We start from the raw sequence: 21,083 nt of genomic DNA on the forward strand, positions 1-21,083 counted from the left end.
AAATGATCCAAAATGTGTGTAGTTATCTTGTGGCAAAGCCACTGATAGAGAATCTTTTCAATTTGTGTTGATGACTGCCAATATATCCTCCAAGAAGTAGAAAATGAGATCTCTTTCGTCTATCAAGATTTCAAATCAATGTATTGATTGTTAATGAATACCTTGTGAATTCATGAAATATTTGTTTTTCAAAAATAAACATTGATGTCTTACATCGGAATCTTCCAAAATGATTCAATAAATGTCTTGTGTTAACAGACTCTTCCAAATTTCTTCATAGTTCAAAGTGTTATTTATTCTTGACAATTTCAGTACCCAATTGTCTCTTATATGACCCATGTATCCTTTATATTATTATTTATTTTCCTTTAGACACTGTTTATGTTAGATGCAAGATGTTATTCCAAACATAAATTCTCTTGATGATCCACCAAAGGGTGGGGAAACAGGTGTAGAGGTCAACACAAGAGCGAGGTCAATACAAGAGTCAAGTGAACATTACAAATGTCAAGTATTTAAAAGGTCACTGAGGCTAATATAAGAGACACTTGGTTACTGAAAGTGTTGAGAAGAAATAACCCTTTGTTTGAACTATGAAGACATTTGGAAGAGTCTGATATTATAAGACATAATTCTTCATAGGTGAAAGAGATCTTACTTTCTTCTTCTTTGAGGATATATAGGCAGTCATCAACAAACATTGAAAAGTTTGTCTAACAGGTGCTTTACCACAAGATAACACACATTTTGCATTATGGCCCATGTAAATTTACCTCAGAAATTTTCATGAGGGATATCCTGAAAACCAGACCTATTTGGAGCCCTCCTGGACTAGAGTTGTGCATCGCAGGTCTACATCTTTCCTTCCACCCTTCCAACTGCATTCTCCCCAATCCTTTGGTGCACTCAGAGGTGCACTCACAGACGTATTCAGCTGCAGCACGCACATTTCTCTAGAATGATGGTAGGGAACGGTTGATCGATTAATGAAATCATCTTTTATAGCACGCTTAATACCAAAGACTTGTCTCAAAGTCCGGGGAGCGGAATTCAAACTTGTGTTGCTCTGCGTTGTCTTGCTTCCAAGACAAACGCGTTGCCCCTGAGCCTCTTGACCCAACAATCCATGCCCAAGCATATTGCCTTTATACATATATTGACTCCTTAATTCATGTAATTATAACCATCATGGTTACAAATGACCCATAATAAACCTCTGTCCCACCAGCTCATCACCCACCAAATACCTGCTCTTTTGAACACTGTAATGCCTGGGTTAGACTACCAAAGATACCCATCAACGTGTTAGCACGTCCTAAACATGAGGATGTGTGGGCCAGACACCGGCCTTGCCTCAGAAATCACTTCATATGTTTCTCATTAAACAGAGGCCATCTCCAAGGCTTCTGACTGGCGCACATGAGGGTCTGCTGCCAACACTTCACCATCTCCCAAACACTGGTAGATTTACTGGCCACCCAGAGCACCTGGGTGCTCAATGGACAGGCTGTAAAGCCACGCAACTTCCGGTCTCCTTGTCTCTGCATCAGAACCAGGGCCAAAGGCTTCCAGTTGCCCATCGCTATATAAAACCATTAACCATGTGGAAAGGATGGCATTCTTAGGTTCTACACAGGGTTGCCGGAATCAGGCCAGGCTCAAAGCTCTGCTAGAACTCTGCAGGAAAAATGTATGTTTGACGCAGTGCAGGCCCGAGGTCTGCCAGTGCCCTGTGCGAGATTTGTGCACCCGCCCACCCCAATTGCAGAACAAGGGGCTCAGTTCTGTTGTTTTGCTGCTGAACAACAGACCTAAGCCCCCTGCTGTTCTTGTGAAGTGTGTCTAAGGGTGCCTTGCCTCCTGTTCAGTGTCATGTAAACAGCGCCTATTAAAGAATCACGTAATTCTTTAATAGGCGCTGTTTCCATCAGATTGAGCTGGAAGCAATGAGGATCTTATTTGCTGCGACATGGGGAGCGCCCTTGAGCGGCCGCACCCTCTGGGCGCACCTTGAGCAGGCTCTGGTTTAATGCAGCTAAAATGAAGACTTGGCTGTATGCATAACCCGATTAAAAACAAAGGCAATGTTAAGGGGACATTAAAAAACAATTATTTCACATGTAAGGCAGCATTTGCCACCCGCTGCCTACCTTCCTTTTAGTTGCCTGCTCTGTGGGGGGGCCTTTCATTTTTAGTAGTCTCGGTCTACCAGCCACCCCAGAAAACATCTCAAAATCTGACAGCTGAAAACATCTCGCTGTTTGTGAGTTCTGCTATCGCCGTAGTTGCAAACGGACGGAGAAGAGAACATCATGTCATAAAAACGTGGTTATCATTGTCTGGGGTTCCCCTTGTGAGGCCAATGCCTGTGGTGACTTTGTTGCCAATGGAATCGCTATAGCCTGTACATTTCCCATTGTGATCAATTATTAGTATTGCGCTTCCGCCAAAGCACTGTACATAGAACATATTTACATACAATTATCACCCAACCGAAGTTGGTACTCATGTATCAATGTATAAAGATTGAAAGGCTAAGTTGGTGTTGCCAGGATTCGAAGCTCCGAACTGAAGATGACATACAGATCGCATCAGCGGGCGCTCAACCCGCTGAGCTAGCTCATATTTACAGACATTCATAACAACAAGGTCACAATCTGGCGATTACAATCCAGACGCTTTTCTGCTTACCCGTTTATCTTCAAGAGACATGGAGGCAGCTGCTGCAGAGTTGATCTTGAACCTGCGAAGGCAATGGCGCTTTAAACGGGTGGGCTTTGCTTCGTTGGCTGCGCCGCAAGGGTCCGCACATCTCGCCGTTGGCCTCAGTCACTGGCATGCTGTTCAAGCAGGGCTGCGTGGTTGCGTGGCTCCGTTATGCTCCTGCCAGGCAGAATGCAGACATTGGGATGCCGCCGACGTACTGCCAAGTGGATGTGGCTGCGCTGGCACAGGCCTCAGGCTAGTGGGTTGCAGTCACTGGGATGCTGGCACATTGCCAGGTGATAGGCGCTTGCTCTGGCTTTTCTTTTGGTGAGCAGGCTGCCATTACTGGGGTGCAGCTGATGTTTTGCCACGTGGTAGAGGCTTGGATCAGCTTTTCTTCTGACCAGCAGGTTGCCATCACTGGGGTGCGGCTAAGGTTTTGGCCTGTAGTAGGTGCTTGTTTCGGGTTCCTCTCCTGACCAGTGACCTGCAGTCACTCGGGTGCTGCGCAAGTGTTGCCACGTAGTAGGGGTTTGCTCTGGTTTTCTTGTGTCCAGTGGCATGCAGTCATTGGGGTGATGCGCAGGTGTTGCTACGTAGTAGGGAATTGCTCTGATTTTCTGGTGTCCAGTGGGCTGCAGTCACCGGGGTGCTGATGAGGTGTTGCCATGTAGTACGGGCTTGCTCTGGCTTTTCTTCTGCCCAGTGGCATGCAGTCACTGGGGTGCTGCTGGCGTGTTGCCGTGTAGTTGATGCTGGTTTCAGTTTTTCTTCTGGCCGGTGGCCTGCAGTCACTGGGGTGCTGCTGGCGTGTTGCCATGTAGTTGATGCTGGTTTCAGTTTTTCTTCTGGCCAGTGGCATGCAGTCACTGGGGGGCTGCTGACGTGTTGCCACATAGTAGGGGCTTGTTTCAGCTCTACTTCTGGCCAGTGCAGTGGCCTGCCGTCACTGGGGTACTGCTGCTTGTGTTTTGCCATGTGATAGGGGCTTCCTTTGACATTTCTTCTGCCAGTGGCATGCAGTCACTGGGGTGCTGCTGCTGACGTGTAGTTGGGGCTTGCTCTGGCTTTACTTGTGCCCAGTGGCATGCAGTCACTGGGGTGCTGCTGGCGTGTTGCCGTGTAGTTGATGCTGGTTTCAGTTTTTCTTCTGGCCGGTGGCCTGCAGTCACTGGGGTGCTGCTGGCGTGTTGCCATGTAGTTGATGCTGGTTTCAGTTTTTCTTCTGGCCAGTGGCATGCAGTCACTGGGGGGCTGCTGACGTGTTGCCACATAGTAGGGGCTTGTTTCAGCTCTACTTCTGGCCAGTGCAGTGGCCTGCCGTCACTGGGGTACTGCTGCTTGTGTTTTGCCATGTGATAGGGGCTTCCTTTGACATTTCTTCTGCCAGTGGCATGCAGTCACTGGGGTGCTGCTGCTGACGTGTTGCCACATAGTAGGGGCTTGTTTCAGCTTTACTTCTGGCCAGTGGCCTGCAGTCAATGGGGGGTGGGAGGGTGCTGCTGGCGTGTTGCCATGTAGTAAGGGCTTGCTCTGGCTTTACTTCTGGCCAGTGGCATGCAGTCACTGGGGTGCTACTGATCTATTGCCACGTGGTAGAGGCTTGGTTCTGCTTTTCATCTGCCCAGTAGGTTGCCATCACTGGGGTGCTGCTGACATGTTGCCATGTAGCAGGGGATTGCTCTGGCTTATCTTGTGGCCAGCGGCCTGCAGGCACTGGGGTGGTGTTGGTGTGTTGCCATGTGGTAGGGGTTTCTTTCAGCTTTTCTTCTGGACAGTGGCTGCAGTTGCTGGGGTGCTGCTCACGTGTTGCCACGTAGTTGGGGCTTGCCTGGCTTTACTTGTGCCCAGCAGGTTGCCATCGCTGGGGTGCTGCTGACGTGTTGCCATGAAGTTGGTGTTCGTTTCAGGTTTTCATCTGGCCAGTGGCCTGCAGTCACTGGGGTGCTGCTGGCGTGTTGCCATGTAGTTGATGCTGGTTTCGGTTTTTCTTCTGGCCAGTGGCATGCAGTCACTGTGGTGCTGTTGACGTGTTGCCATATAGTAGGGGCTTGTTTCAGCTCTACTTCTGGCCAGTGCAGTGGCCTGCCGTCACTGGGGTACTGCTGCTTGTGTTTTGCCATGTGATAGGGGCTTCCTCCGGCATTTCCTCTGCCAGTGGCATGCAGTCACTGGGGTGCTGCTGCTGACGTGTAGTTGGGGCTTGCTCTGGCTTTACTTGTGCCCAGCAGGTTGCCATCACTGGGGTGCTTGCTGACGTGTTGCCATGTAGTTGGTGTTCGTTTCAGGTTTTCTTCTGGCCAGTGGCCTGCAGTCACTTGGGGGCTGCGGACATGTTGCCACGTAGTTGGGGCTTGCCCTGGATTTACTTGTGCCCAGCAGGTTGCCATCGCTGGGGTGCTGCTGACGTGTTGCCATGTAGTTGGTGTTCGTTTCAGGTTTTCTTCTGCCCAGTGGCATGCAGTCACTGGGGTGCTGCTGACGTGTTGCCATGTAGCTGATGTTGGTTTCAGTTTTTTTTCTGGCCAGTGGCATGCAGTCACTGGGGTGCTACTGATTTATTGCCACGTGGTACAGGCTTGATTCTGCTTTTCGTCAGCCCAGCAGGTTGCCATCACTGGGGTGCTGCTGACATGTTGCCACGTAGCAGGGGATTGCTCTGGCTTATCTTGTGGCCAGCGGTCTGCAGTCACTGGGGTGGTGTGTTACCATGTAGTAGGGGTTTCTTTTAGCTTTTCTTCTGGACAGTGGCTGCAGTTGCAGGGGTGCTGCTGGTGTGTTGCCATGTACTAGGGGCTTCTTTCAGATTTTCTAATGGACAGTGGCCTGGAGCCACTGAGGTGCTGCTGACGTGTTGCATTGTAGGTGGTGCTTTTTGGGGGGGGTTTCTCCTGACCAGTGACCTGCAGTCACTGGGGTTCTTCTGGAGTGTTGCCATGTAGGTGGTGCTTTTTGGGGGTTTTTCTCCTGACCAGTGACCTGCATTCACTGGGGTTCTGCTGGAGTGTTGCCATGTAGTAGGGGGTTTGCTCTGGCTTTTCTTGGGGACAGTGGACTGCAGTCGCTGGGATGCTGGCATATTGCCACATAGTAGGGGCTTCTTTAAGCTTTGCTTCTGCCAGTGGCCTGCAGTCGCTGGAGTGCTGCTGATGTATTGCCACTTGGTAGAGGTTTGGTTCATCTTTTCTTCTGCCCAGCGGGCTGTCCTCAATGGGGTGCTGCTGACGTGTTGCCATGTAGTAGGGGCGTGTTTAAGGTTCTCTTCGGACCAGTGGCCTGCAGTCACTGGGGTGCTGCTGACATTTTGGCATGCAGTAGGGGCTTGGTTTGGTGTTTCTTCTTGCTGGTACTTGGATGCTGATGAAATGCCAAGTGGTCTGGTTTCATTCGGCCAGGCTTATGGCCAGTGCACTGAAGTCAGTGGGATGCTGATGATGTATTACCACGTGGTTGGGAATTGGTTCTGCCAAGCTTCTGGCCAGTGGGCTGCACTCATTGGAACGCTAGTGAAGTATTGCTTTGCGGTGGGAGCTGGTTCTACTGCATGGACGCTGCTTGGTTCTGTGATGTTTATGCTGGTGGATGTAGTCCCTGGGATCCCGCTGAAGTATTACTGCGTGGTTAGTCCTTGGTTCCACCATGCTTCTGGCCAGCAGGGTGTGGTCACCGGAATGCTGGGCATGTTTTACTGCATGGTTGAGGCATGGTTGTTCAATTCTCCTAGACAGCGGGGTACAGTGACAGGAAAACTACTGAACTGTTGCCACATGTTTGAAAATTGGCTTTGCGCCACTCCTGTCACAAGGTACAGTACTGCGGAGGTAGCTACAGTTATGCCATCTCATTGTAGATTGGTTCTGCCGTGGTTTTCTGGCTGGTGGGGTGCATTCACAGGGATGCTGCTGAAGCATGGCTGTGTCTTTGATGCTGGTTTCTGCAATGCTCCAAGTTGGCAGGGTTAAGTCACTTGAATGCTACGGAAGCATTTCTGTGTGGTTAGAGATAGGTTGGACTGCGCTCCTGGATCGGGGACAGTCACTGGGTTACTGCAATGATTCTGGGAGGTACGGTGTTGTCATTGGATTTCTGCTTAAGTGTTACTCTGGAGGGTGTGCTTCTGATATGATTCTAGTGGTGCATTTGGCAGTCACTCAATTGCTACTCATTTATTGGAGTGGTGTGGTTGGAGCTTGATTCTTCGATGTTCCTGGGTGCTGTTCCGCAGTCATTGGGATGCTGCTGAAGTATTCTTTAGTGCTTGTTTCTTTTACGCTGCTGGCTGATGTGCGGCAGTCATTGGGATGCTGCTGAAGTATTGTGTCGTGGTTGGTGATGGTTTCTGTTATGCTCCTGGTTGGTGTACGGCAGTCACTGGGATGCTGTTGAAGTATTTTCTCATGGTTGGTGCGTGTTTGCGTTATGCTTCTGGCTGACGTGGGGCAGTCACTGCGATGCTTCTGATGTATTGTCACTCAATGGGTGCTTTCTTCTTTTATGCTTCTGGCTCATGGAGACCATCTTGGGATGCTGCTGAAATATTGTCCATGGTAGGAGGTTGCCTCCTTTATGTTCCTGTGTTGATGTCACTGTAATGATGCTAAAATACTCTTACATGGTTGGTGCTTGAATCTGTTATGCTCCTGACTGGTGACGGTAGTGACTGGGATGATGTTTAAGTATTGTCGCATGGTTGGTGCTTATATGTGTTATGTTCCGGTCTGGTGGCTATGGTCACTGGGATCCTGCTGCAATATTGTCACAGGGCGGGTTCTTATTTCTGTTATGCTTCTGGCTGGTGTATGCAGTCACTGGGACGATGCTTACGTATTGTCACAGTGTGGGTGCTTGTCTCTGTTATGCTTCTAGTCGATGAGGGAACGTCAATGGGATGCTGCTGATGTATTGTCATGTGGTTGATGTTTGCTTCTGTTTTGTCATGGTCGGTGCAGGGCAGTTAGTGGGATGCTGCTAAAGTATCACTGTGTGATAGGATATGATATGGCATTCATAACACGCCTATACACAGGTGTTTCATGGCGCGACGAGGCAAGGGAGGGGCAAAAGAGGGAAGACAGATAACGATCCTACTAGGCCAAGTGACATTGAGATTGCACGAGTGCAGGGGAGATTGTGTGGTTGAAGCTTGCTTCTGCCGTGCTCCAGGCCGGCTGGTAGAAGTCAATGGGATGCTGCCAAGGTACAGCCGCATGATACTGCACTCTCATGAAGCCACTGATCGGAAAAAAGTGGAGAAACACCCTGCTCTTTGTGAAGGTAGACAGAGGCAGCTAGCTGTCTTGGTTGGATTCACATCACTTGGCATACCCACAATGTTTAATGTTGGTCAGTTTGTAGAAGTCCTGTTTCTGCCATTAGCATATCATTTCAGCCACAGGGATGCTTGATCGGATCTCATCAGAGGCGTCTCACCAGTTCAGAATAGAGAAGATTTGTTGGCTTCCTTCTTGATGCCCTCTGCCTGTCGGAGTGGGTAGAAGAGTCTGTGGAGTTTCATTGCATACCTGTAGATGGTGAGATAGAAAAGAAAGATTTCTTACAATGGTTTCCTTCAGCTCTGACCTAAATGTTGTGAACGGTTACTGAACCCCTGCATACATCGACCATGCTGTTTCTCTATGCGCTGTGTCACAAATAGAGCTACAGAATTAGCCTTTAACTGGTCATTTTGTGAAAAAGTGGGTGTTTTATGTCTCAAGTGTTCTAGGGTGACAGAATTACATTTTTAAAACAAGTTGGCAAAATATTCAATCCAGAAACGGGGAGAAAAATTAACACAGATTAAGCTTTCCATAGGCAGAGGTGGACTAGCCTGGAAGGCTGTCAGGGCAGTACCACTGAAAGGCAGACTAGAGCTAGGGGCAGAGCTTGCCACGTGCCAGGCCACATCAGGCCAGGCCACATCGGGCACCCCGCTCCAGGAATACCGGCCTTCCAGATGCACAGAACTGCTGGGAAACCTCTATATTTCCTCATAGGTCAGTCTGCTTCTGTCCACATTCAGGCCTTGGTCTACCTCCCTTTTTCTTCGGTTATGGGGTCTCTCCCATAGCATCCTCCTGACCTACCAGCTCCACACCACTAAATCCATATATATGTATATATTTGGGCGACTTGCTACTTTTCTCCTAATGAAGATCATTTTAACCAACAAACACGAGTTAGCAGAAGAGAAATCCCCTGGGGAGGCTGGGGTCTTGTTGGACCCACCGCCCCCCTTGTTTTCGATGTATACTTGTATCCCTTAGGGACAGTGGGACCTGGCCCAAGCTGTGCCCCTCTCCCTCAACCAGCATTTTTCTGCTTTATATTTTTATATTTACTTTAGGCGGTCATTGACAGAATTTAGATGGAAACAGGAAATGGTTGCTACGTGCTGGCCCGTCTTTAACCGCAATCTGTGGAGATGGTGGAGTACATTTTGTTGCACCAACATCCTCTAAAAGAAGGTAGTCGTAGTTCTGCTTGCGAAACCTAGCATGGTGCGGTGGCACCTCACGAGAAACCCGCGGTCCTGTGTGACAGACTTCTGGAATAGCTGGCATACCCACCCTCACTTCCACAAATGCGTCATTTTCAATAGTGTATGCACACTTTTCTGCCACAGTCATTGGGGCGCTGATCCACCCACCCAACTAAGGCCCGATTCACAGAGCGTTTTCCAATGGGGGTTTGCCTTGATAAAACGCTTCTGTGAATTTGTCCCTAGAAGTATTGCCACAATCTACTCAAAATAATAATTTATTTCTCATATAGTGCTGCACACTCATAGGTCTCAGAGCACGGAAATAACAGAAGAAATTATCCCACTGAATGGTACTCAATTTATCGACCTGGGAAGGAGGAACGGCTGAGTTCACCCTGCCGGGATTCAGACCTTCCAGAGCAGGCTGCGCACAGATATCAGGGGTGAGCGCTTAGCTCACTGTGCTATCTGACCACCTAAAACGTAAAAGGCACAGCCAGCTACGCCCGGGTAAGAACCTGCGATCTTGCACAGAGCTATGTCTGACAAGTGCACTAACTCGCTGACCTTCCACAGTTGTGGAGCCGAAAGATTCATACACCAAAATGCAATTTTAGTTTAATATTTGTATTTATTTAGGAGGTTATAAAGTGCTCACCACAAAAAGTAATTGTTACTAGGCACTAAGACAGACATGATGATGAAGCCATATGTTTACAATTAAGACGAAGGTATCTTAAGGGGCTGAGGTGTGGAATAGTGGGGTGGGGGGTCTTTTTCACTTTTAAGTTTGGGAAAGTTGTGTGAGAAACATGATGGAAATGACTTTTCAAAAAGCCTGGTCATAATCTGTTGCCACTCTCTGGAGTGGGGGCGTGAGGGACGTGCGCACATAGGATGGATGTGGGAACCCGGAGCATTCCGGGAAGCAGGGGCACCGAAAGGCCAGAGGAGAGGGGGTTCTCAGCATTTTTCCTTTCATCAGGCTGGGCCCCACCCTTTAGACCCAGACACAATAGGGTCTCTGCCCCCATTCAGAGCCAGGGTCTCCTTGGTATTGAGTTGGCCTTCACCCTCAAACCCCCACCCTCCACCCTCCACCCTCTTGTCCTCCCCCAGCATGCTTGCCTCTTTCTCTCATAGGATAATGGCTCGGCATTGAAATGTGTGCCTGGCTGGACAAGGACTGAGCAGGGAAGAGACAAGAAATAAAGCGAGCTTGTGTTGTGCCAATGGCCAAAGCTGAGGACGGGGTCACTGTGGCCTTTGCCTCTGCATTCTGTGGCCTTGCAAACGTCCCAGGCCAAGTTGTAGCAGAATGACCAACCATTACGGAAAATCACTCAAATTCTTATGGGCCAATTGCATTCTGAACAAACCTGTTTGTTTGTTTTAGTATTTTCTATAGTGCTAACATCCTGCTTCCTAGCACTTTGGGACATTGCAGCATGCTGCAACGCTAGGTAAACGTAGTAAGCTGAGAGAGTGTCAGTGCACCACAGGGTCTGTGTGTGCGAAGGCCCTTGGACCTAGGGCCCAGAGAGGGATGTAAGCCCTGAACATCCTGTTGAGAAGGCGGGATATGATAGTTTATTTATATATGATATGATAGTTTATTTATATAGCGCCTATACACAATGTGTTTCAAAGCGCTTCAAGGCAAGGGAGGGAACAAGGGAAAAAACAATGACATTCTTACAGGCCATGAACAGTAAGGATGTGAAATTAACTATCGTACTCGACCTGACGACATTTCAGATAGTGCAAAAGCTAAAACATAGATAAGGAAGGGAGGGGCAGAGTGGGAAGGAAATGGATATATAGTCAAGTTGCCAGTGGGCGCTTTTATGTGGTGAGCTTCAATGAGTAATCTCCCAAATTAAGGCAGTACGCTGCACCTGCTGACATGTAACCCTTCCGTATTGCCAGTGTCCTCTTGAGCACTACTGGCGATGAGAAGAAGACAAGCCATCTCTTAAGTAAGCCGGGTGAAAACATGTGGCCAAATCCCGACTTTTTTAATGTCCACTGTATTCGGGATTCTCTCGGTTCGCCACATTTTTAAGGGATCTGGGTGACACATTTGGGTTAAGCCCATGACAATTTCGTGCGGATAAAATGTTGCTGTAAACTGTGAGTGGAAGAAGTCAGAACCTTCGCTGCCCTCATGTATTCAAAACAAAGTATAAAACGAATCAAAAAAGGTCAGAACTTTTCCAGGCAGTAATGTCCCAAGAAAACAGTATCTAACTGACTAATGGTTTGCGTCTGGATTGTCCTTTATATAGAAAGCAAAGTGATCCATTTGCTTGCAGTTGATAAAAAAAATAATCTTTTTAAAAAACAATGATTGTAGTCATTGAGTCCCCTCCCTCCCACTGGGTACAGAGCTCATAACATTGCAATACTACCCAACTAAATGGTAATCCTTAAAGCAATGTCAGGTAGATGAAAGTCTGCAACATGAATGCTTGACAAGAGACTGACTCTTCTTCTGCCCTGCTAGCCTTTCCGTGTCCATTGACTAACAGCCGCAGGCTCTCCCTATCATAAAATAGCCTCAGTGGCTCTCCTGGAAATAAACTAAGCAGGCTACTTCATGCATTAACTTAGGGATATCTTACTGAAGAGTTTAATGTCCTGTCCGATTTGGATAAAATTCACAGATGTAGATGACTTATTTCCTCCCACACTGTCTGCTAAACTCCCTCGCCCCCTTCCTGCAGTCTTTGAAGTTAATTTGTGTATTGTTTTCTCACAGGAATCAACCTAAACCTGCAGGAACTTCTGTCGAACTCCCCTGAAGATGTATTGCACCAATAAGGGCAGATTTGAGCTGAAAAGAAAATTCAGGGGGAACCTGGGAATCAAATCTCACTTGAAACCACGGAAGCCTGTGGATCATTGTTGAGAAGGCTTCTCCAGAACTACTCTTAAGCCAGTGCTAGGCTTCTGGGAATCATCTTGACACACTGTGCAGAATGGATCATTGTTGAGAAGGCTTCTCCAGAACTACTCTTAAGCCAGCGCTAGGCTTCTGGGAAGTCTCTCTACACACTGTGCAGAAATATATTGTATTGGTGGAAGGAGACCTCGATCTCTGGGAAGGCATTCTGGAAGATCAAGTGAAGTGGCGATATACAGCGTAAGCATCCCTCGCACAAAGTATAGGTAGGACACCTACGAAGCAAACTCCCAACATACATTTTACAGGCATAATTCGGTCAGGAGAAATGCAAGCTGGTGTAACACAACAGCAAAGCAAGCTTTCAACACAGTCAGCAATAGTGCACATTTCCCTCATACATAAAAAAAGGCAGCAGTGCAAATGACCTGTGCATAGAGGACTGACAGGTAGCCTGACAGGTAGCTTAAGTATTACATATAGATGTAGAGAGTTAACAGCCTCTATTGTGTATCAGTAAGTCAAGCAATGGTGAATAAACAGATAATTAAACTTTATATACACATGTAAAACCATGGGTAAAAATATTGAAAATCTACAGGTAGCAATAAGTGCTAAATACTTTTAAAATAGTGAAACCGGACCATATGAGGTTGTGGAAGTCTTCTAGGTTTAGCTGTTAATGATTATTGGAACGTATATACTCTAAGGTTTTAGGCTAATTCTCCGACAGGCAGCTGCATTGGCCAGAGACAGACAGACACAAACACAGCCAGTCAGCAGTGCAATTTTCCAACAGATTGAGAACAGGCACAGACCAGCCAACAGCACTTAAATCTTCCCTCATACAAAGAATGAGCAAATAAAAGGCAATGGCAGTGCACACTTCATATACAGCGAGAACAGGTACACAATAAGGACATTGATTAATTTGTGGGGGTGTTAACCAGGGCTCAGCCCCAGCACCTATTTCTGAGCCCTGGTTTGTGTCTCAGTTTGATTATGATGTGGTATTTTGTAAACTGTATTATTTTAACTCTCATTCAGTAGTTGTCACACAACAAGGGAAAAACAGATTGTACTGGGCACAGTCCCTTCATCCTGATCCAGTTTATTGTTATTTCTGAACCTATTGACCCAGGTGGGCAGGAGAGTGCTAATTTCCATGGATAACAATGAGTTGGAAGGTGACAATACTGGATGCTCCAGTCATCCTGCATGACAGTGGTGTAGGTCCGCTACTGTAGTGTGGGTTGACAATAAGAGGACAGTTACAAGCCAGCAGCACCAACAAGGCCGCCATGAGCACCAACACAGGGGCGGTCTGACATGAGCACCAACACAGGGGCAAAGCCAGGGAAAAGGCCACTGCCTAAGAGGAGTGTCTGCCATGAGCACCAACACAGGGGCAAAGCCAGGGAAAAGGCCACTGCCTAAGAGGGGTGTCTGCCATGAGCACCAACACAGGGGCAAAACCAGGGAAAAGGCCACTGCCTAAGAGGAGTGTCTGCCATGAGACCAACACAGGGGCAAAGCCAGGGAAAAGGCCACTGCCTAAGAGGAGTGTCTGACATGAGCACCAACACAGGGGCAAAGCCAGGGAAAAGGCCACTGCCTAAGAGGAGTGTCTGCCAGCAGCACCAACACAGGGGCAAAGCCAGGGAAAAGGCCACTGCCTAAGAGGAGTGTCTGCCATGAGCACCAACACAGGGGCAAAGCCAGGGAAAAGGCCACTGCCTAAGAGGAGTGTCTGCCATGAGCACCAACACAGGGGCAAAGCCAGGGAAAAGGCCACTGCCTAAGAGGGGTGTCTGCCATGAGCACCAACACAGGGGCAAAGCCAGGGAAAAGGCCACTGCCTAAGAGGGGTGTCTGCCATGAGCACCAACACAGGGGCAAAGCCAGGGAAAAGGCCACTACCTAAGAGGAGTGTCTGCCATGAGCACCAACACAGGGGCAAAGCCAGGGAAAAGGCCACTGCCTAAGAGGAGTGTCTGCCATGAGCACCAACACAGGGGCAAAGCCAGGGAAAAGGCCACTGCCTAAGAGGAGTGTCTGCCAGCAGCACCAACACAGGGGCAAAGCCAGGGAAAAGGCCACTGCCTAAGAGGAGTGTCTGCCATGAGCACCAACACAGGGGCAAAGCCAGGGAAAAGGCCACTGCCTGAGAGGAGTGTCTGCCATGAGCACCAACACAGGGGCAAAGCCAGGGAAAAGGCCACTGCCTGAGAGGAGTGTCTGCCATGAGCACCAACACAGGGGCAAAGCCAGGGAAAAGGCCACTGCCTGAGAGGAGTGTCTGCCAGCAGCACCAACACAAGGGCAAAGCCAGGGAAAAGGCCACTGCCTAAGAGGAGTGTCTGCCAGCAGCACCAACACAGGGGCAAAGCCAGGGAAAAGGCCACTGCCTAAGAGGAGTGTCTGCCAGCAGCACCAACACAGGGGCAAAGCCAGGGAAAAGGCCACTGCCTAAGAGGAGTGTCTGCCATGAGCACCAACACAGGGGCAAAGCCAGGGAAAAGGCCACTGCCTAAGAGGAGTGTCTGCCAGCAGCACCAACACAAGGGCAAAGCCAGGGAAAAGGCCACTGCCTAAGAGGAGTGTCTGCCAGCAGCACCAACACAGGGGCAAAGCCAGGGAAAAGGCCACTGCCTAAGAGGAGTGTCTGCCAGCAGCACCAGCACAGGGGCAAAGCCAGGGAAAAGGCCACTGCCTAAGAGGAGTGTCTGCCAGCAGCACCAGCACAGGGGCAAAGCCAGGGAAAAGGCCACTGCCTAAGAGGAGTGTCTGCCAGCAGCACCAACACAGGGGCAAAGCCAGGGAAAAGGCCACTGCCTAAGAGGAGTGTCTGCCATGAGCACCAACACAGGGGCAAAGCCAGGGAAAAGGCCACTGCCTAAGAGGAGTGTCTGCCATGAGCACCAACACAGGGGCAAAGCCAGGGAAAAGGCCACTGCCTAAGAGGAGTGTCTGCCATGAGCACCAACACAGGGGCAAAGCCAGGGAAAAGGCCACTGCCTAAGAGGAGTGTCTGCCATGAGCACCAACACAGGGGCAAAGCCAGGGAAAAGGCCACTGCCTAAGAGGAGTGTCTGCCATGAGCACCAACACAGGGGCAAAGCCAGGGAAAAGGCCACTGCCTAAGAGGAGTGTCTGCCAGCAGCACCAACACAGGGGCAAAGCCAGGGAAAAGGCCACTGCCTAAGAGGAGTGTCTGCCATGAGCACCAACACAGGGGCAAAGCCAGGGAAAAGGCCACTGCCTAAGAGGAGTGTCTGCCAGCAGCACCAACACAAGGGCAAAGCCAGGGAAAAGGCCACTGCCTAAGAGGAGTGTCTGCCAGCAGCACCAGCACAGGGGCAAAGCCAGGGAAAAGGCCACTGCCTAAGAGGAGTGTCTGCCAGCAGCACCAACACAGGGGCAAAGCCAGGGAAAAGGCCACTGCCTAAGAGGAGTGTCTGCCATGAGCACCAACACAGGGGCAAAGCCAGGGAAAAGGCCACTGCCTAAGAGGAGTGTCTGCCATGAGCACCAACACAGGGGCAAAGCCAGGGAAAAGGCCACTGCCTAAGAGGAGTGTCTGCCATGAGCACCAACACAGGGGCAAAGCCAGGGAAAAGGCCACTGCCTAAGAGGAGTGTCTGCCATGAGCACCAACACAGGGGCAAAGCCAGGGAAAAGGCCACTGCCTAAGAGGAGTGTCTGCCATGAGCACCAACACAGGGGCAAAGCCAGGGAAAAGGCCACTGCCTAAGAGGAGTGTCTGCCATGAGCACCAACACAGGGGCAAAGCCAGGGAAAAGGCCACTGCCTAAGAGGAGTGTCTGCCATGAGCACCAACACAGGGGCAAAGCCAGGGAAAAGGCCACTGCCTAAGAGGAGTGTCTGCCATGAGCACCAACACAGGGGCAAAGCCAGGGAAAAGGCCACTGCCTAAGAGGAGTGTCTGCCATGAGCACCAACACAGGGGCAAAGCCAGGGAAAAGGCCACTGCCTAAGAGGAGTGTCTGCCATGAGCACCAACACAGGGGCAAAGCCAGGGAAAAGGCCACTGCCTGAGAGGAGTGTCTGCCATGAGCACCAACACAGGGGCAAAGCCAGGGAAAAGGCCACTGCCTGAGAGGAGTGTCTGCCATGAGCACCAACACAGGGGCAAAGCCAGGGAAAAGGCCACTGCCTGAGAGGAGTGTCTGCCAGCAGCACCAACACAGGGGCAAAGCCAGGGAAAAGGCCACTGCCTGAGAGGAGTGTCTGCTATGAGCACCAACACAGGGGCAAAGCCAGGGAAAAGGCCACTGCCTAAGAGGAGTGTCTGCCAGCAGCACCAACACAGGGGCAAAGCCAGGGAAAAGGCCACTGCCTAAGAGGAGTGTCTGCCATGAGCACCAACACAGGGGCAAAGCCAGGGAAAAGGCCACTGCCTGAGAGGAGTGTCTGCCATGAGCACCAACACAGGGGCAAAGCCAGGGAAAAGGCCACTGCCTGAGAGGAGTGTCTGCCATGAGCACCAACACAGGGGCAAAGCCAGGGAAAAGGCCACTGCCTGAGAGGAGTGTCTGCCAGCAGCACCAACACAGGGGCAAAGCCAGGGAAAAGGCCACTGCCTGAGAGGAGTGTCTGCCAGCAGCACCAACACAGGGGCAAAGCCAGGGAAAAGGCCACTGCCTGAGAGGAGTGTCTGCCATGAGCACCAACACAGGGGCAAAGCCAGGGAAAAGGCCACTGCCTGAGAGGAGTGTCTGCCAGCAGCACCAACACAGGGGCAAAGCCAGGGAAAAGGCCACTGCCTGAGAGGAGTGTCTGCTATGAGCACCAACACAGGGGCAAAGCCAGGGAAAAGGCCACTGCCTAAGAGGAGTGTCTGCCAGCAGCACCAACACAGGGGCAAAGCCAGGGAAAAGGCCACTGCCTAAGAGGAGTGTCTGCCATGAGCACCAACACAGGGGCAAAGCCAGGGAAAAGGCCACTGCCTGAGAGGAGTGTCTGCCATGAGCACCAACACAGGGGCAAAGCCAGGGAAAAGGCCACTGCCTGAGAGGAGTGTCTGCCATGAGCACCAACACAGGGGCAAAGCCAGGGAAAAGGCCACTGCCTGAGAGGAGTGTCTGCCATGAGCACCAACACAGGGGCAAAGCCAGGGAAAAGGCCACTGCCTGAGAGGAGTGTCTGCTATGAGCACCAACACAGGGGCAAAGCCAGGGAAAAGGCCACTGCCTAAGAGGAGTGTCTGCCATGAGCACCAACACAGGGGCAAAGCCAGGGAAAAGGCCACTGCCTAAGAGGAGTGTCTGCCATGAGCACCAACACAGGGGCAAAGCCAGGGAAAAGGCCACTGCCTAAGAGGAGTGTCTGCCATGAGCACCAAACTATACACCAATATTTTGCTGCAGTGTTTTTAAGGCAAGTTCAGCAGTTCGAGGATGATTTTTCCTGCATTTGCATTCTGTGGATAGATGGTCAACATGTTCCAATTGCCACTCATTGATTCCAAGCAAAATGTTAACAATGATGAGGTATTTCAAGAAACGCTCAAACATTTGCCATAAACTAGTATGTTATGTTATTTTTTTGTTGATTGGTTCTATACATTGCACATCTGCAGTGGGCAGTGCATTCATCAGCTGCAACAGCCAGTAAGAGTTGCATGTTTTACCCTGAATATGCTGACAATTTGGGGCACAGCCATGAATGGTGGCATCAATGACACCAGAGTTGCCTGCCCCAATGTGTCCCAGAAGTGGTAGAAAATATTTGAGCCCTGGCACATATGTTTTTTTTTTACCAATTAAGCACCGAATAAGGAACATATGCATTCCACAAACAGAGAACGAGGCATTGCACCACCAGCAGAGCAAAATTCCCCACAAGCAAAACAAGAATACAAAAGGGCAGTAAGATTTTAAACAAACTAAACATGATAGACAACATAAGTTTTCAACACACAGACTACAGCCACAGCACAGCCAGCAGCAGTGCAATCTTCTCAAATACAAATAACGGGTACAGCACAGCCAGCAATAGTTTAATCTTCTGCTGTATTCACGCGCCTGGTCGGTGTCAGTAGGTGGAGTGCATGGATGGAAGGCGCATGCTGGAATGAGCATTCTGGAAGCTTCTGAGTGAATAGACAGGCTAGTCGAAGATGGAGGAGGGCTGTGGCCATTACTGCTGTTAAATGAAGTGAATAAACATATGAAGAAACCCTACCTTTCAGAGTGCAGATCATCGTTATTTAAAGGTATTGCAAGGAAGATTACATTGGTGATGAGCTTGACAGGTTGCTCGGCCACACCTGCCCTGGACAGACCTTCCGCTCCGATAGTAGTCCGCCAGACGAACCCAACATGTGACTGATTCGAGGTTAATGCGAGCCCCGTCACTGCTTTTCAGCAAATTCAGTGCTGCCTGCAACCTACTCGCAATTGTAACTTACAAAGCCCAATGGTGTCAAGGCACATTTCGAGCACCATCTCCGGCTGCATTAGAAAAGAAGATCTAATCGCTAGCATCCGCACACCAGCTGCACAGGCGCTGGGTAACGACCAACGTTTACCAACAGTTTGTTCACTGAAATTTCCAGTGACATGGACACGGTTATTCCACGTCGGGAAACACGTTATGAATAAACTCTCCATTCTTCCATCTACAACTGACTTCAAGTGGCATTAAAATGTTACAATATCTAGTGCAATCGCCAGACACACATGTAGACTTCTTTTTTAAGGAATATGCAACATTTCAACCCTCCTCCCAAATTTCTGCAATCGGCTTGAAGACCACCTTTTCCCTGGCGAAGGTGCAAAGCTGAATTTGATACACACCTTGAAGCTATTGATGGCAGTAAGTTATCGGCGGCTCAGCAAAAAATCTATACTCATGCATAATTTAGGTTCAAAGGGACAAGAAGTGGGTAGAAATGTACCCCCATATTGGAAACTCAAGAGGGGAAGGGGATGGATGTCTATGAAGAGGCGGTAACAAGGATGAAAAGGCAATACATTAAAGGACAACCTGATTTTAGGGAGACATTGGGCCTCATTCCGAGTGGGGTGGTAAGGGATACCGGGCACCGGTAAGGAGACCGGTGCCCAGTAAGGGATACCGGGCACCGGTAAGGAGACCGGTGCCGGTAATCCTTAACGCCCTGCTACGAGTTCCCTTAGCGGGTCCCTCCTTTAACGCCTGGTTTTATTAGGCGTTATGGACGGGACCCGTTAAGGGAAATCAGAGCCAATAACAGTACCGCAAATTGCGGTACCGTTATTAGCTACTTCCCCCTTCCTATTGAGCCCTATGGGGGCTCAAATGGGAATGGGGAATGGTTTTTTAATGGGGATTTACCGGTCCCGCAAAGGTCGGACTACACCGGTAAGTCCCCATTGAACGAGACCGGTGCTGGTACCGTTATTGGAGGCAGTCATGGCGCAAATAGTGCCATGACTACCTCCAATGTCGGAATGAGGACCATTGTTTCTACACCAGGGATCAACTGCCAGGAGAATCCAATGACACATTTCTTGCAGCATTAAGGGGAATAGCAATACATTGCAATGTTGGGCAACTCCTTAATGAAGTTTTGAAGATTCAACTAATGATGCACACTAACAATGATCGAATATGGGAAGAATCAGAACAGACCCTGGAAGAGGTCACAGGCATTGCTAAAATCATAGAACACTCTTCAGAAGCATGTAAAAGATAACAAAAAATGTACCAGTGGATATTGTGCAGGTGTGTGCAACAGCAGATAAAGGAGATCAAAATAAGTTCATAAAGAAGAGACAAAACAACATGAGGTGCTACAGGTGTTTATCAAGAGACCATATTAGCACTTCCAAAGCATTCATAGCAATAAATAAATGCCCTGACTCACAGAACGTTTTCCTATGGGATTGTGCCATTATAAAACACTTCCATGAATCAGGCCAAAAATGTGTAATGTATGCAGTAGATTAGGACATATTGCCAAAGCTTGTAGGAACTGATTTTATAGGAGGAATTTCAATAAAGACAGAAGTGGCTGTACTGAGTGAAGCGATCATTGGCAAGTCAGAGCAAGAGAAGGAGGAGCTGAATGAGTCTTTTCATTGCATGGATGTTTTAATGGTATGGGATTCTGACGATGATCTCAGTAAATTTGCTACAATTGAGAGGCCAAATTTGAAATAGAAATTGCATGGGAAAGTTGTCATTAATGGCAGGTTCAGGATCCCTCCATACCATAATACCACTCATTGTGTACAAAGAAAAACTGGAACATGCTGTGCAGACATTAAATGCAATGTGCATAATCTGGACACCAAATTGGGATTTTAGGTTGGTTTGTGCAAAGGATGAGATTTAAGGACAGGGAAATTGTTGGAAAACTAAATGTTGTGGACAAAGGGCCACCCATTCTCAGTTGGAGACACCAATTGGAATTTTATATGGAACTCAAGCCAGGGGCAAAGGAGCAGTAGTAGAACAAAATATGCAGCCAAGAAATCTGATAGTAAGTGTACCCACATTTAATTCCTAGAAGGTATTTGCAACCTTAAAGGGATACCAACATCATATAAAAGTTAATACAAAATACAGTAATTACTAAAAGTAAGGTGAGGAAGGTACCAATAAAACCGATGGGGACCCTGCAAATATTGTTAGAAGCCATTGTAAAGCAGGGAATAATAGAAGTGGAGAATTCAGAGTGGGTTTCTCCTGTGGTGATAGTGATGAAACCGGTTAATACCATCAGATTGTGCATTGATATGAGGAGCTTAAACAATAACATACTGGTAGACAAGCATCCACTGCCCAATATAACAGAGATGATATATAACATCAGGATGCTGTAATATTCTCAAACATAGACTTATGGAGTGTGCATCACCAAATTGAATTTACGAAAGAACACAAAGACCTGACAACATTCATAACGCTGCGTGATTTAAGTTTGCTAGGATGCCATTTGGTCTAGCATCTTGCGGCATCAGTTTTCCAGAAACGTAT

At 48.9% G+C, this 21,083-nt stretch overlaps 1 long non-coding RNA gene across 1 annotated transcript in view; it reads right to left on the minus strand.

The window, feature by feature from the left end:
- Nucleotides 1-21,083, minus strand: part of LOC138570593 (uncharacterized) — a 352,331-nt gene that overhangs the window by 128,435 nt on the left and 202,813 nt on the right. Inside the window, exon 3 of the long non-coding RNA XR_011303636.1 lies at nt 2,692-8,228. This is a non-coding gene — a long non-coding RNA (uncharacterized lncRNA). The remainder of the gene's footprint in view (nt 1-2,691; nt 8,229-21,083) is intronic.

This window comes from Ambystoma mexicanum, chromosome 1p, assembly GCF_040938575.1.
Source record: "Ambystoma mexicanum isolate Mex_15411 chromosome 1p, UKY_AmexF1_1, whole genome shotgun sequence".
NCBI lineage: Eukaryota > Metazoa > Chordata > Amphibia > Caudata > Ambystomatidae > Ambystoma > Ambystoma mexicanum.